The following is a 13,605-nucleotide window of genomic DNA, read 5'->3' on the forward strand; positions in this document are numbered from 1 at the left end:
AAAAGTAAGAAAAATCCGGGCCAGGGGGCTTTAGGAAAGAACAGAAAGCAGATAGCTGAGGAGCAAGCAAAAGACGTTCCGTTTCCTAACAGGGAAGGTTCCAGAACAATCAGGAACCTTCTGGATACCATTAAGACAGGCTGATTAGAACACCTGCAGCCAATCAAGAAGCTGCTAGAATCAAGTAAGGCAGGCTAACCAGGGCACCTGGGTTTTAAAAAGGCGCTAACTTCAGTTTGTGGTGTGCGTGTGAGGAGCTGGGAGCAAGAGGCACTAGGAGCTGAGAGTGAGAACGCGGACTGTTGGAGGACTGAGGTATACAAGCATTATCAGACACCAGGAGAAAGGTCCTCTGGTGAGGATAAAGAAGGTGTTGGGAGGAGGCCATGGGGAAGTAGCCCAGGGAGTTGTAGCTATCGCACAGCTGTTCCAGGAGGCACTCTAGACAGCTGCATTCCACAGGGCCCTGGGCTGGAACCCGGAGTAGAGGGCGGGCCCGGGTTCCCCCCCAAATCCTCCCAACTCCTGGTCAGACACACGGCCAAGAAAAAAATTCAGAAAAATGGCCAAGCTGGGGGCTGCCGTGAAGCTCTAAGGCGAGCAAATCCATCAATAAGCGCAAGACCCACCAAGGTAGAGCAGGAACTTTGTCACATATGTCATTCAGCAAGTTACCTACCAAAGAGCATGTCTCTGGAAGAATGGAACAGAAAGCTACAGAAGAAATAACTTATGGGCATCCTTACAGAAAGAAGTTGATAGCTACCAAGAGAAGTTCTTCAACAATCCTAAAAAGGCAAGCAGGTGTAATCCATATTAAGAAGAGAATTCGGTAAAGGACAACAAGATGGTGGATGGTGTGCTGTCTCCCTGAAGCCAAAATATGTGCTATAATTACAAGATTGGATGGGATTATGACCTTATCTGGCCAGGATTCACTGGTGATGATACAATTTGGAATCAATGTCATGGCATAACATGGAACTACACAGATTATAGAAGGCTTCAGGGCTCTTCGAAAAGAGTTAAACAAAGACAAAGAGAACGTCTCAGGGATCCTCCTTTTCGCCGTGGCGATTTTACCTCTAAATATGACGTTGGTGAGAGAGATACTGAAATATTGCATCCAGTTCTGGTGTCCACATCTTAAAGAAGATGTTGAAAAATTAGAGAGGGTACAGAAAAAAAGCCAGAAAAATGATTCAAGGATTGGAGAAAATGTAAAGCATTGAGATACATAAAGAGCTTGATCTGTTTGGCTTATCAAAAAAGAAGCTTGAGAGGAATATCATAAATACTTCCATACAATGTTTAAGTTCCTGTACAGGGAGAAAATGCTAGGTACTAAAGGGATCTTTAATATATAAGTGAAAGGCATAACAAGAACCAATGGTTGGAAGCTGAAGCCAGACAAATTCCAATTGGAAATAAGACACACATTTTTGACAGCTAGGATGATTAACCACTGGGACAAACTGTCAAGGGAAGTAGTGGATTGTCCATCTCTTGATGTGTTCATATCAAAACTGGATGCCTTTCTGGAAGATAAGCGTTAGCCAAACATATTATTGATCTTAATACAGGGGTAACTGGGTGAAATTTATTTGCCTATAATACATTGGAGGTCAGACTTGATGATCTAATGGTCACTTATGGCCTTACGCTCTATGAATGTCATTAAAGTCCAGGGCCATCCCTTGACCCAGTAACTAGTAGTGTGACTAGTTTGGTTTGATATATAACAGGCACAAATGATTATGGAATAAAAACTTTCAATAGTGTAAGACATAATTTAGACTACATGTTGACCATGGTAGGACACAATCCCATTATAGGTAGTTGTCCACATAATTCTTAGTGGAGGTTACCTATTGGGGAAAACAGAAAACAATAATATAGGTGTATATCATGGTACCTCAGTATATACTGGGATTCAAAAATAGGTAGTAAACTCTCAGATAAGCAAAATATTATCCAAAGAATTAATTCTAATCAGAAAAAATAGGGTATACAAATGGCAAGTAAGAGAACCATGCATACTTAACCAACAAATCCACCATACCACAAAAATACATTACAAAGTACACAGTACAGTGTAACACTTTTCCAGGACAGTTTGTCACCATAAGAATTTTAAGACTATTTTTATAAAACGATCATGGGTTCCATTTAAAAATAAATAAGATGAAACAGCAACAGAAATTGTTCCAGCGTGAACTGCAACTGAGAATGAATATGGTAAACAGAACCCTGCATGGTCTAGTAAACTTGACCACAAGGTTTTACTACTATTCTCTTTTGCCAGTTCGACCTATGGCTTCTGAGACAACCAATGGCAGAATGTTAGGGTATTCAGCGATTTAGATAAGCTCCTCATTAAGTTCAGATGCTTGATACAAAAAAAATGTTTCTAGTGCTGGACATTAAGTTAGTCTCTAAGGTGCCACAAGTACGCCTTTTCTTTTTAAGTAGCAACAGTATCTGCATGTATTAGATTATGATGATTTTTTTTAATCACGAATGTGTTCTAGCACAGTAAGCTGAATCTCATCTGAACAGGAAATTTAACTTGCTGCACTTGCACAAAAGTATCATGAGCTTCTATAGAGTGATTAAAGTTGATCTATCATTATTTATATTACAATAATGCCTAATGCCCATGCCATACCAGGGCCTCTTTGAGGAAATCAGTCAAATCCAGAGAGTGACTATCTTTAGGAGATGCTGCAAAACCTTGCTCTTTGAAAAAGAATAACAGAATAACACTAACAACATTGACAGCCCCTTCTACCTGTAAATCTCCAACACCGACATCCCCTCCTGCCTGTAAAACCCTTCTAACACTCACCCCAAACAGGAAATTAATCAAATCAAACAAAATCCCTGCTTTGCTACTGCTATTGTTTTTACATGAAAAGTGCACAGATACTATAGTGATGGGTGACAGGATAAACCCATAAGATAATAATACACCATGCGTATACCTAAGAGACAGTCCTAACCCTGAAATGCTTACAGTGTCAAAAGACAATATAAAGAAAAGATGAGGGAAAAGGAAATATTATCTCTGCTTTACAAATTGGGACAGTGAGGCACAGGGAGATTAAGTGACTTGCACAGGTCACACAGGAAGTCTGTATTCCTCCCAGGATAAAAAGTTTGCACTTTTGTTGTAAGCATCAGCAAAGAGTATCTGGCTCAGAAGAGAAGGTGTAAGAGAGTAACTAGTTGGAAATCTTTGCTTTCTTTCTTTTTCACAAGAATACTTCTATTTGTTCTTGTACGGTTGAAGAATGCGTTGCAGATGCAGTAATGTGAAGTACAGAAGGTGCTCTTAGGGAAATGGTATAAATCCAGAACTAAAAACATATTCAAGGTAGAGAACCAAGAATGCATTAGAGCAACGTATAACTGAGATCCGGATGCAGTGTTGGAATACTGAGGGTAACCTTAGCAATCAATGTTGAGTGAATGAGTTGTGTCCAACACCCAATAGAAATGCAACATATTGAAAGTTCTTTCCTCTGGAAGAACACATGCAGTGATTTATGAAACATACAGGTGGCATCTGAACCTGTAAAAGCAGACTTAATAAAATCAGTGAAGGATGGGGACAGGCAAGCCTACCTCACCCCCTGTCTGGGAAAGGTTTGTATGATGGTCTCACAGGAGTTTTTGATGACTTCTCAAAAATTGGTGCAATGTGATTCATTCTGTCCGTGTTGAATCTTTAAGTCTCTACTAAACATCTTATACAAATTTGTACTGACTAGGGTAGATCTGACTTAAGGGCCGGAAAGTCTGACAGCCACATAGCTAAGGGCCCATATGTCATTCACTTCCAAAGACAAAAGGAGAGAGAAAAGTAGCAACAATAAGCTAAATCACAGTTGGGACCTCTAGGCAGTAACCATAATGCAAATAATGAAAGGAATTGTCTTAAACGTCACATTCTGTGGCGAGTGCCACAGAAATGTCAACAAATAAAAAAACCAAACATATGCCTCCAGTGCTTCAGCAGGCTTTTCTGTAGACAAGTTTGCTTCTAATGCTTTTTGTTCATTCTCAGTCCTTCTCCTTTTTTTGACCCATCTTCTTTTCCTCTCATTGTCCTTGTTCCTCATTTCTCCATCTGTCTATTTCTCATGTTCCCCCACTCCTGTCTTGTTCATGTTCTTCTGGTATTCATCCTTTCCTCCCTCTTCCCCTCATGCTGTCCTTCCCTTCAGAGCCAAAGGTCTCCCTCTACCTTTTGAATATGCCTGCCAAAAGTCAGACTTCATGATGCCAGCAGGCCACCGTACAGGCTGGATGAAGCCCTAGCAGTATGAAGGGAAAGATGGGAACAGTTCCAACAGTCAAGTTAGAAAGCGCAGGGATGGGAGTGGAGGCCGTGTGGGACCAGGTTCTTCGCTGGGTCTCTGTGGCCTCACATACAGTCATGAAAACCAGATCCACAGTGAACAGGGCAGGGAAATAATGATTGGGCAAGATGAAGGGAAAAGAAAATGCTAGAATGTAGGAGATAGGGGCCCCAAACCCATGTCCAAACAGCATAAAATATGGATTTTTTTGTAATAATAAACAGTTCCATCTGGAAGATAGTTCCCTTTCTTGTATTTTTGCCCCTCTTCCTATCTCCTGTGATTTTAGTCTTCTCAGGCAGTGGTAAGTGCTATGTATCCTGCCTGCCCTTGATCAGACATCTCTGAATAAAATCGGGAAATAAACTGAAGACAATTCCAGATAAGAGTTAAAATGTTTCTAGAAGAAACAAGAACTACAATGCAGAGAAGACAAAATTTCAAACTATTACTCATTTCTGATCCAAGTTTTCAAAGATTTGACATATCTAATGTTCTATACAGTTAATTTCTAAATAAAAGAATCTTAAATTGTAAATCATTTAGTGCTACTTACTTTGTGCAACCTATGAAACGTCTGCCACTCGAAACTGCCCACGACTTTAATAATCAATCTGAGAACACAGCCAATCAAATTCCATCCTACAATAGTTTCCTAGGTAACCAACAAAGATACTGACATGGACTGCACACAGGAGAAAGAAATGGGGGAAAAAAACAACGAAAAGCTGCAGCATTTCTACTTTTTTCAGTACTTTTGATTGCATATTCTAAAATGCTGCAAAGACACCAGAATTGGCAAACATGGTAGCATAAAAAATACAGAATTGAGAGGCAGTGGTAAAGCACTTTTGTCTCTAGTGATTCAGAAGCTCACCTGAAGCTTTGCTTATGTTTTCTCCCCCGAAGTCTTTTATTAAATTAACATTTGTTCTTTGGATGGTTGGTTAGTCACTCCAGTGTGGATCATTATGTCACAATACAGTTTGAGACACTCTGATTTGTACACAGATTTGTATAGGATCTTAGATAGCCAGCTACAAAATACAAAGAAATATATCATTTTTCTTTAGTCTAAGGGAGGAGTCACTGAGTTGCTCATTGCAAACGCTCTCTTCCATCTTCTTCCTTCCAACCTATATCCCCTCCCCACCTTGTCATTCTGGAAGCACAGTTGGAGGAGTGGTAAGAAATAACTTGGATCTATTTAGCCCATGTGTCTCACCAGCATCTGAGCACCCGCTTCAAAATTTACTAATTTAAAAAACTGACTCATTTAAAATATCCGCCTGTTTACATGGCAAGTTAGTGCACAGCAAGTTGGTGCGCTGTAGATTCACACCCTCGGTTGCTGTGTACTGTCTTGCTAGGTAGACAAGCCTTAAGTATTGGGGAAAAACTCATCCGGGTGAAATTCACTCCTGTGCAGAGGGCCAACACAAGACCTATGCACTACTTAAATCCTACGAATAAGGCTTAAGTTATGCACAGATACACTGAATTCTAGGTATGACTATTTTACACAAGCCTACAGCTGCATCTTCAATGTTTTTGTCATGTCTGTGTTGCTCCAGAAGATGATAGGCTCATAGCTTTGAGTTGAGAAGGTTTCCCGAAACAGCTTTGAAAACATATTTCTGTCCTCTAGTTATGTTACTTGGTACCAACCTGTGGGGTGGCTACACACCATGTCCACTAGTGCCTAGGATGAGACCAACAAATTTGCTTTCACTTGTGAACTCAGCCAGAAATGAAAGAATAGTATTGCAACCCACTGCATCTAGTAGACCCACAGGAAAACACATTACTTATATAAGGACAGAGAGAAATATACAGTAGGTTACCTAATATCATCTTCCTGTTGTCAGACCAGCATAATTCTTTCATGGCAATTCTGAGGTGATCATTTTGGTTTGTTAGCATATCTCTAGCAACTTTGAAATGAATATTCACATTGATGAATCTTTCATGAAGGAATTTAATTAGCCTTTGCTAAGTGTTGGATGAGACAAAAGCTGCTTTGACACTGCTTGTGAAACTGACCCTTCAGCTTGCAGATTGCTCTGGGTGAAATGAAATATGCTGCAGACCTAATAGGCTTTTAATGGTTTAAGTAAATCTGGTTAGGTTGTTAAATTTAAGAACTGCACAGTAGATGCTAAATATTCTAAAATGCAATTGTTTTTGCTTATTGGAAAATTAATGCTAGCACTGTTTAAATGTTACCAACTTGTAAGCAATAGCTTATGAAAAACAGGTTATCAAATTGTAATTTTAATAACATGCAATTCACATTAAATCTTCCTATGTAAGATTGCGATAAAATAGTTTCAGAACACATCACTAATTCATTTAAATTCTGCAAATATTATGAAAAAGAGACAGAGTGGAGTCAACTGCCTATATTTAATAAACAGCTCTGTAAATAAAATGAAAGTCAAATTTTCAAAGGAAGGTGCATGCAATGAGACCATAATAACCTTTTTTTTCATATGTCAGTTGGATAACGGCATGCTTAACCTTCTGTCTACAGAATAACAGGCTTTTTGAGCAAGTTTTTCCTTGTACTTCCCCATTTAGAAAATTTACCCATTAAATTCTACCCTAAAATAATCCTGAGATACATTAAAAATTAGGCTTCATTTAAAAATCCCCATAAAACATAATAGTAAATAATAATAAAATCTCTGGGAAATAGAACAATGATTCTTCTAAATTTCCCATTTACTCATATCTAGTTCATCCATTCAAATTGTATAACTGGGGAAAAAAAAGAATGTGTTTATTAAGAATTTGTATGAGAACAGATTGACCCAAATGTCTGTTACCAAAATAGATTATATTAGCTGGAATGGAGCATGTTGTTTCCCATGCAATCAGCATGAGCCTCATGAAAATGTCAAATCTTGTATATACAGTCTGATGCAGTCTATGTCAAGGTAAAGACTTTTTTCTAAATGGTAAAATAAGTTCATTAGAAATACCATGGAGTTTTTTCTATGGCACAGTATATGAGGCTTATAGAAATACTACTGTATTTATTTACTGGTTTCTTTTACAATGGAGATTTTAAATAATTAATTTCTGCTTATAAACTGCCAAAATAAAAATAGCTATTTTTAGATAATTCTCTCAGGTAATCAATCGATCACTAGGATTGGAAAGCAGACCATTAGTGTGGTCTCTTGTGCACTCTAATACACAGGCCCCCAAAACCTGGGCATCTTGTCAAATCACCTGCTGAGTCTGAAAGCACAGTCACTGATTTTTCAAGGTATAGGACAATAAATTGCTATGAATACATAGGATATCTCCCTCTCTCCCCAAGCCCTTAGTTGTACTGAAAGTATTCTTAAATGCACTGATGCATCTGTGCCTACCAACAAACAATGCTAAGTCTCAGTATTTATATCTCTGAAAACTAAGACAGTACCCACTGTGGATGCTAGTACAACAGGGAAAGTGCAGATTGTTCTATTCCATAATCACCCTGCCTTTAATCATTTTGTATCCCTCCTGCCCCCGTACTATGTCATTTTTAGATTTCGTAACATTTTGACTTGAATATTCAGCACTTTTGTTTTTGTTTCCATATTACTCATTTTGGCACTCGGGCTGGAGCAAGTTGGCAAAGCTACTCAGAGGAAAGGTGGTTGTTGCTGGCAAATGGCTGTCTATCTGGGGAAGAAGAGCTGTCATTGAGCAATCCACTGATGTGGTGTGGTCAGAGGACAATGTGCATCCAAAGTTCTGCAATAATTGCATTTCTCTTTCCCTATCAGCCAAGCCTAACAGAAGAAACATTGTGATGACTATTTGCTCTCCTATTCTGCATCACTCACAGGGTGGGAATGTTGAGGCTTCTCTGCAATAAGGGATAAATCCTGCCCCCTCTGAGTCCCACAGCACAGAGCCAGCTGGGGATCTACAACCCAGCCTGCCCTTCACCTTGGTTTAGAGGAGAAGAGGTAGATTGGGGACTTCCAGTTGAGAAACCTCTTCTTTGCCAGCCAGGGCTGCTGATGCTCCTCCTAGTGGAGGGAAAGACTGGAGGGAAGGTAGTGCCAGAAATTCCCTATCAAGCAGCAACCCTGCTGCTCTCATTTCAGTTTCACCTGCTTGGAAAGGGAGGTAGATGTCCCTCTGCTTTTAGGATTCGTCACCGAATTTGGCCTGCTGGTTTGATCATTAGCTTCCCTGGCTTGAGCTAGGTACCGACAGGGAGTGTGACGTGAGCACTGATCCATGCCCCCCATAATAACTGATAACAATATCTAACTCTTTTATAGCCCTTTTCCAGAATAGGGAATTGTGCTTCTTCCTGTTTAACTCTTGGAATGGACACTCCTGAGGATTCATCAGGTGGAGAGCAGCCTCTGTGAAAGTAACCCTGTACACAGTGCACTACTGATGCATTGTCTGATGGCAACAAAGGCATGGAAGATCAATACAACGACTGCATTAGAGAGAAACCTTCTCACTGGCCAAAGAGCAACAAAGACCTCATAGGTAACTGCTGCTTACTTGGGAATCCAGGTTCCAATAGAACCTTGAATCCATGAATTGCCATGGTGCTAGGTGGCCAAAGACCCTCAACATACAGTGCTGATATATTTCACCCTTTCATTTAAATATCTCTCCTCTTTCAAAAAACTAACAAAACCCAACAAACTCATGTCAGTTGTTGGCTGTGTGTGTGTTTTCTCCGTGTGCTGAATTGGCTCTGGCCAGATAGCTCATACAGCAGACTTCGATTGAACTGCCCAAGAAGACCACAGACTCAGTGAAGGCACTCAGCCAGGTTCATTGCCGACAAAGCATGGTATTAGTGCCTTCTATGTGCTACAGGTACACTCAATACATGTATGCCTGTGACAATAGAGTTGGCTCAGTGAGTGGGAGGACTTTCTGCTCCCCCCTAGGCCGGACAAAGATACCCCCTCTGTGACATCTCTTTTATACACTGAAACAAACAAGTTACTTATTGCCCCTCTGACGTGGTTAGTTACCACCCTTTACCTTGTACCTGTTGGTTCAAAGAAAGCATCTCTATCCATCATCTTGTCATCCAGATCTTATCCTTAGGAGGAGTCAGTGTGTCCCTGTATTATCTTCAAGGAGTGTGTTTATACCATACCTTTGTACTGTAGGATTCTGGTGCTGCCCTTTTGGAATGTGTTTATGCAAGTATCCTGTGCCTAGCACTTCTTAGGAGTGTTTGTGTTTTTACAACACTAGCCCCGTACTTATCAAGTTCATGTTCCGGACAGTGAACCTGCAATCAGGCATGTTTTGTAGCAGGGCCTGACTTTTGCTTATAACCTGACTCTTGCTAACTTTGCTTTAGTTAGTAGGTCCTGACTTTTGTTTAGGTCTTAGGTCTCACATCAGGCCCCTTAAACTAGGCCTCATGTTGCAGGGTCTCTTTCTACTACACAAACAAACAGACATTGCTTCTATCTAATTCTGATTATGTTGTAGCCATTTCACTTTTATCCAGAGCCCTATCATAGTTAGGCTGTGCAAGAACAATAAAACTATAAACCGTGGGTTGGAGAAAAAGAATTGTAGAGGTGAATGTCATCAGCATAGGCATAAAAATTAAGTCCAAAGGTTTCACAATCTTAGTGGCTTTGTATACACATTGGACAGGAAGAGTGACTCCTTGTGGGACCAGATATAGGATAACTTCAGGGAAGATGAGTAACTATCACAGCAACACTCCAGGAGTCCTCTAAGAAGGAGTAAAACTGCTTAAAGAACACATCATGCAACTTCATAAGTTCTGCCAGTTGGATCAAGAAAACTATGTGGTCACTATTATCCAAAAGCTTCTGACAGAGTTAATAAAATCACCACAAACACTTTACCCTTGTTCATCACTAGAAGGAATTCATAAGCTGTTCATATCAATCCAGTCTGTTCTACACATTCAAAATAGAGCTGGTGATCCGTTCACACATTTAAGCCTTGTTTTTGTTTGCAAATAATGAATAGATTGATTTTTTAAAACTAATTTGTTAGCGATTCACAATTATTTAACAAATTTTTATGCAAACATATGTTAGCCTATGATTTGCTAATAAGCTACTCAGCACAACTGTTGCTTCAAGTACTCACTGTTCATAATATCTCCTTTGCCCTGTATGGGTCATCACCTGAGTCACTTGATATTGTTTCTGCTTTCTGATTAAATGACTCTCAAGCTCACAAAAATGTGGTTGTGGAATATTTACATGTTCCCTTTTCACGAATGTTCTTGCAAACAAACTTTTGCTTGTGCAAATGACTGTGAAAAGCAAATAACACGGGTGCAGGAGTACTGCCCAAGAACATTTCTGTTTAGTTGAAAGGCTGATCTCAGAGACTTTTTTGTAGCATTTGCCCAGTTGAGTCTGAAAACAGAATACTAAAAGATGGGTAGGTCTCTAGTTTATTGGCTGCTAATTGGGTATGAATGCAATTCACTACCAGGGTAGTACTTTAAAATTTGCTAATTGAATAATCTCCTCGGGCCACATCCTGGCAGTGTAGCCCATCTGGGTACAGTGATGGCAGAAGTGGATTGCTGACTCTCATTCTGGGTGCAGTTGAGGTAGGAATCCCATTCTGCCTACAGAATCCTAGAATCATGGAACTGAAGGTTGGAAAAGACCTTTCAGTTCATGTAATCCATGAGAGTGTCTAATCCCTCTCTACCTGCAATCTGATGTTTTCCTCTGCTGCAGTTACAGACAACAGGTCTCAGGGCCTTTGAGAGACTTGGGAGGAGATTTCAGTCTAGTGATTTTAGGTCTGGGAAAGGTGCAATGATCAACAGGAAAGTAGAGTGTTAACCCTCTCCTTCTCCCGTGCTGTGCGGGCCACCTGTCCAAGCACAGTGGTCGTTTTTAATGTATTTGTTAATGAAGTATTACATGCAGTTTCAACTTTTTCTTGCCAATTTCAGACTAAATGTCTCTTCTCATTTGAACAGAATCGTGACAATTACCAGCACAGAATACAAAATCTATGGTTAACTAAAAGTCCACAAATAGGGTGTCTTTGTGTTGCTTGTTTTGTACTGAACTTTCAGTCAAATTTATATACGCATTTTTTTACTGTTTATTATTTAATTACAAAATCATGCATATTCGGTACAAACATATTACATGATGGTCTTTTGAAACCTATGTGTCTCTTTATGTTTAGTAAGATAACATCAAAAGAAACCAAAAACGTAACGCTAAATTGAAAAAAAAACACAACCTCTGCTTTCTTGTGTAGCAGCATAAGATATTTATATATGAAAGTATGTTTCCTATTGTGTTGGTTATACAAGTCATCTGTTAAACCCATCAAAGGATTTGGAGTTTTGTTTTTCAATCATGAGCATTGGTAGTGGACTTATTGGGGTTTACTTGCATTTTTTCCCCTCATCTATAGTCAATGCTAATGTATGAGGTTAAAACACTGGAAAGATTAACATTACTATAAAAAAACCCAGTATAATTCAGGTCTATCTATTCTGTACAATGCATTACAAAGGAAATTAACTGAGTCCTATTTCTACATGGAATCATTTATACTTAGTTAGATTTGTGGTTTGTTTTTTGTAAGATTTACTATAAATTAGTATCGGTATTAAGCCAGAAATGTTCAACAAGTTAGTGTCTGCGTGACTTATCATTAGAAACAGATGAGTGTTACCATATTAGTGTTTACAACTCATACTAATCAAGCATGTTCACAGAATGTAATATGGACAGGCACCTGTAATAGGTCACAGAATTCCGAATTTCCATATTCCTATTGAGCTACAGTATCAAAATTGAAATTCTTATTAATTTAGGAGCCACCCTTCCAAATATGATCTTCCCTTCAGAGGAAAACAGAAGGCCATCCATTTGTTTTTACCAGATTTCAACCATTCAGTTGCCCTTGAGCCAGATTTAGAAAGAAATTTAGGTGCCTATAGATGCAGGTAGGTACTTCTCGAAGTCCCACTAGGTACCTATTTGAAAGTCAATGGAAGTTAGGTGCCCTAACCGGCCCAGGCACTTTTCTGCATCTTTGCATCTATCTGCACCTTTGAAAATTTGGCCCCTTGTCTTCAATAACAGGGGTAACAATTTACAACAATTTATGGTTCTTTTTTCTGTTTTGTGAACATGTCAGGTATGAGAAATTCAAAAGTTACTGGTGATTCTGAGACATGCGCAATCTGAGACATCTTAAAAAGGATCTGATTTTCAGAAAGTGCAGAGCACCCCACCTTCTGAAATTTTGTTTCAGGTATTCACCATTGACCCCTGATCAAATCTTGGAGGATCTATAGTTTGAGATAAAATATATTTTATCTGCTATGTATGCTTCTGGAAATAATGATGGAAGCTATTGAACCTATAACAGCAAGTAGAAGAAACAAAATAAACAAAATATATGTATTTAAAATATAGGCTTGTCTATACATCTTTGGCATTAAGAATTAAGGGTTCAGAGTGAGGCCCAGAAAAGTTGGCAGCTGGCATAAGCTAGTGTGAGTACTATATGCTTGATGGAAAGTTATTAAATGATACATATTTGTCCTAAGGTTATAAAATTTTGCAATATGCATAATTGTGATAAATAGGTAAACCACAAACACATACACGGTAGCATCTCAGGGTATTTTTTCAATAAGGTAACCATGGAGCTAACTGCATTGGCGTATCAAAACTACTGAAACATTCATTGACACAGATGACAAATGAGATGTCAACAGTCGGAAGTTTAACTATTGACGAGAATACCACATAAGGTTGGCTGGAATATCACACATAGGCAGGGGTCAAAACCTTTTCAAATGGTTCTGAACATGTGTGAGTAGAATAGGAAATGGTGTATAGAAGATGTGGTTATCTAACCTGTGTTGGGACACCAGGACGACAATGTGGGACAATTGGGTAGAAAGCCTGGCCCAGTGGCTTCCTGTTGGGGTGATCTCCACTTACTTTTCCTTCCATCTTTGTTTCTAATGTCTCCATAAGGTTTTAAAGTATGCATGCTGTATAAACAAATATAAATAATGCAGGAAACCACTTTGCTGTATTTATTTTTACACATATGTGTATTGATTTTTTCCTGTGATTTCAATTATATTTATCTGTATTGAGTTTGTGTGTGCTCCACCAATTTTATCTTCTTAATTAACTCTAAGTAGTCACCTGAATTGGAAAAGAGCCTGTAACAAAACACAATAATTTGATCAAGCTACACAGGC

General features: G+C 39.1%; 1 protein-coding gene across 2 annotated transcripts in view; it reads right to left on the bottom strand.

Annotated features, from left to right (window-relative positions):
- Window positions 1–5,310, bottom strand: part of GABRB2 (gamma-aminobutyric acid type A receptor subunit beta2) — a 309,567-nt gene extending 304,257 nt beyond the window's left edge. Inside the window, exon 1 of one of the 2 annotated variants that reach the window (XM_073355894.2) lies at window positions 5,242–5,310. The gene's annotated coding sequence lies outside the window, so the exon portion shown is untranslated. Of the gene's footprint in view, window positions 1–4,920; window positions 4,976–5,241 lie in introns of those variants that run through there. The other variant, XM_073355893.1, reaches the window with a different exon arrangement.
- Window positions 5,311–13,605: the final 8,295 nt, after the last annotated feature.

This window comes from Lepidochelys kempii, chromosome 8, assembly GCF_965140285.1.
Source record: "Lepidochelys kempii isolate rLepKem1 chromosome 8, rLepKem1.hap1, whole genome shotgun sequence".
Classification (NCBI taxonomy): Eukaryota; Metazoa; Chordata; order Testudines; family Cheloniidae; genus Lepidochelys; species Lepidochelys kempii.